The sequence below is a fragment of the Cynara cardunculus genome (genome assembly GCF_001531365.2).
Source record: "Cynara cardunculus var. scolymus isolate 2C chromosome LG 5, CcrdV1, whole genome shotgun sequence".
NCBI lineage: Eukaryota > Viridiplantae > Streptophyta > Magnoliopsida > Asterales > Asteraceae > Cynara > Cynara cardunculus.
The window spans coordinates 8,267,168-8,271,299 of record NC_037532.1 but is presented as its reverse complement, the minus strand read 5'-3'; positions in this window follow the sequence as shown (position 1 = coordinate 8,271,299).

Below are 4,132 nucleotides of genomic sequence, written 5' to 3'. Positions count from 1 at the left end.
TTAGTAAGTTACTTAAACTTATATTTTTAGATCTTATCATCTAACATATTGTCAGATAATTAGTTTTAGTGGGTTTTTTTTTTAATTTCAACTAACTAAAACAAAAAATTTATCAAAATTATATTTTATATGAGCTAAACGATTTTATGAAAATAAATTTTTAGAAAATAAAAATATTTTAATGGGAAAATCTAAGTTCCAAATTTATTTAATTATTTTGCTCATTATATTTAGAAGATATATGTTTGTGCCGTGAATTTTGTTGATTACAGAGAGGGACAAAATCCTAAAAATAAAAGTTGAGGGAGCGATCAAATATGTTATAAAAATGAAAAATATTTTGAGGGACCAAATCTGTTATAAAATGAAAAGTAGTTGGAAGGACTAAATTAAAATGAAAGTTAAGGGAAGGAGGGTCACTAACGGAAATTAATTAACAGTTTTAGAGGGAGAGACCATATCCATTATAAAAATAAAAGTATAAGAACGTTCTTCGTTAAAATTCTTTTCAAGGACCTTACTCGTTAATTTATGTAAACCACATGGACCAAATTTGCATTTAACTCATATATATTACATTAGATTTGTTGGTCCTAGGATATAATGACTTATACAAGATGTTTTGTAAGAGGGGGTTGAGTACAAACACAACAAAATTTTCACTTTTAATTCAGTATTTTTGTATTAAACAAAGAATTATAGATTTGTTACAAAAGTTAGAAAGGTAAGACTTGTAATCTTAAACAATCTGACTGGTGACAAATTTGCTAACATCTGAAAGAGTGAGAAAGAAGAGTACTCTTTCATATGTGAAGAACTAAGATAGTGCTTCAGATATTGACATCGATTTTGCCTTAGAAAAAATATTACTCAGCAATTCTTATAAAAGAGGTGAGTAGCAACAAAAAGAGGTGAGTAGCAACAAATGACAAGGGTGACCTTTTGTAGCCACCATTGCATTAAATGCTACTATCCAACTTTAACACATAACTTCATCTTATCTTTTGATCGATGTATGCTTGTACTCTTCATTTCATCTTTGTAGTTGACTTTAACACTTGTTATCTTGTCCCATCCTTTTGTATGTAGAGCGAACAGTAAATAAAATATGACACTAATAAAATAGTGATTTAGAACTTACTTTGACTGACATACTGAACATGTTCCCATACTAGGATGAGTGTTGGAAAAGTTAGTAAGCCAAACTTTTTGGACAACTTTGCACTCTAAAATCTAGCTTGCCAGTTGTAACACCACTAAACTTTAGAAAATAGCAGTAAATTTAAAGCTTTAAAACTCCTTCAATACGAAATAGCTTTATTACAAAGACTACATAATATATATTCCAAAAGGAGAACAAAGGACATATCAGAGTACTAAACGAATTATCTAATTTTCAAACAAAATCAAAACAAGTCGGGTGTCACTAAACCACCAAATCTGCTATCTTCAAAACTGAATGACGTTCTAAGCCATCATATCGGAACCTCTAGAAAACTCCAAACACAACTCATATCCTTCTAAGACATGATATACACGTCGATAAGAACAAAATGTTAGGCTTAACGTCTAGTGAGTTAAAGCGGTTTATCTCATAAATATAAAACCCATAAAACCCGAAAAGTTCCCTTTTATTCTAATAATTCCTTATTAAAGTGGCATTTAAAAATCAAAGAAATTTATTCACAAACTCACCATTTCCAAAATGAGAATTCAATAATAAACTATTACTTAAAGATCAAACTGTCATTTATTCTTACGCTTGAAAATAAGTGAATAAGATTCGATTCACAATAACGTCTGAAATAAGATACTATAATACACCCTAAAATCACTGAAAAGTACGAATAGACTAAAATTTCCAAGCAACATCTTTCGAGTGTGGTGTAACACAATGTAAGCCACGATTCGACGTTATTGAGTTGCGCCCTAAGATCATGATTTCGGTGTCTAACCCATCTCAAGTTTCCACCGCAATACTTAAGGTTCCGGAGCCCGACCCATACGAGTTCATCTCCGTAATAGCTTGACCGTATGCCTACTTAGGCATCGTAAGTCACACCTACAAGCCAATGGTCCTACAGCCCGACTCCATACGAGTTCATCCCCAAAATACCCTTCATCATTTAGTGTCAACTCTACTAGGACAAAGTGTAACATCTTTAAATCTGGAAAAAACGATAAATTTAAAATTTTCATTTGTACGAGAAATAAAAGATAAATCCATTTTCTATTAAACAATACTTGAGTTACTTCGAATATCGAATCTAAAATCATCATCAACCATATGACTAAATAAATCCTTTTATTAAGACTAAGTTATGGTCGAGTATTACTATGACCTAATAACTGTCGCTATCTCCAATTACGGAAGACATCAACAATAAGTTATAACCTTCTCGTGAAACTTTTTGGCACTCATCTAATCACGGTGTTGCTAGTACCATACCATTGAGAACTTGAAGTACATGTCGACAAATAAAAAAGGATTAGGCTTAACGCCTAGCGAGTTCAAGCAGTTTTCATCATAAACATAAAAATGGTAAAAGTGAAAGATGTTATTTAAATCACACTTCCCAAAAATGAAATGTATTTGGAACAAAAGCAACATCCTTTCCAAAACCCATAATTTTCATGACGAAAACTCATTTATCAAAGATTTCTTTATCATGAAAACAAAGGCAATACTCACCCAAAAGTGAATGAGATTAAATACCAAAACATAAACAATGTTCAATACCTAAACCATAAATAATGAAAAATACTCCATACCCAACACGTCATTGAATAACATGGATAAAACTTAACCCAAAACAACAACTTTCGACGATGGGGGATACCCGATTTCCATAGTTAGTGGCAAAACATAAAAGTAGGCCAACATTCAACGTTTATAGAGCTCATCATGAGGATCAATGGCCTCAATGGAATCAATTATTCAGAATTCATAGTTCAAGACCCCCAATGATCCCAGGTACACCATTCTCTAGATGTGGTCGATGGCTAGTATCCGACTATCGTAAGGCTGTACCAAGTTGCCCCCGTTGACCTAATGTCTATTTCTAGCTATAATACAAGGATAATCACCTGTTAGGTCAAAGGATAAAGTCAAAAAGTCTATAAAAGTTAAGGTCAAAGAATAAAGTCAACAAGTCTACAAAAGTTAACTTGAGAGAAGCCTAATAGTTTTACTTGTTTTATAAGTTGTAGGTTTATATACCTTGTTGTAGTTAGCTTTCTTGTTAAGCATTTCATTTTTTCAATAACTCACCTCACCTAGCCACTCAAATATCTCACAAAAGATATTTCTTTTATAAATGCATAGAGAATGAGCATATAATCTATCTATTCTTCATTCGAAAGTTTTAGATATTGAAACAAGAAGACATCACCTTCGTTCTTCGAACTTCATATTTAATTCACTTTGTGTCTATTGAACCGAATCTATATGATTCTTTCTTTCATACATTCATGAGTCTTTGTGATTCCAATTGCATATCTTTGTGATAATGCCGGAAAAGTATGAGAAATGAGTTTTATAACTTTACTTCAGTGATGATTAAAAGTCCTATTAGTGCTACACTAATGCCAACACTGAAAATAAGACACTCAATTGATTTTGTTTCAATTTATGTGATAACAGTTACTATATGTGTTTCTGTGCTAGCCGATTACCCATTTTGGTTACTTAATCGTGTTGGAGACATAATTGAAAGAGGGGTATGGTATCCAAAAAGAAGTGAAAACTAAGACAAGATTTACTGTTTTGTTTTTATGTGGAGTTATTCATCTAGTCTTTGAAGTTGCATGATGTTCAAGATACTCCTAATCATCACGAGGGGGAAAATTATAGAGTTCAAAGACATAGAAGAGACTACAAAGGAAAAATGATATAGAATGCTAATGTTGAGGGGGAGTTAGCATGTGATCATATTTGTAGGGGGAGTTATAAAAATCAAGTGCTTATGACTTTCAACACTTTTCTCAAGTGACCAAACTTGCATGGGAGGTCCCTTTTTGCCTTGAATGACTTTCAACACAACTTTTCTTCATCCTAACACAACCAAGATTCTTGATTCAAATGCCACAAATATTCAATAACAGTTGGACATCGAAAACGTAAGTGTTACAC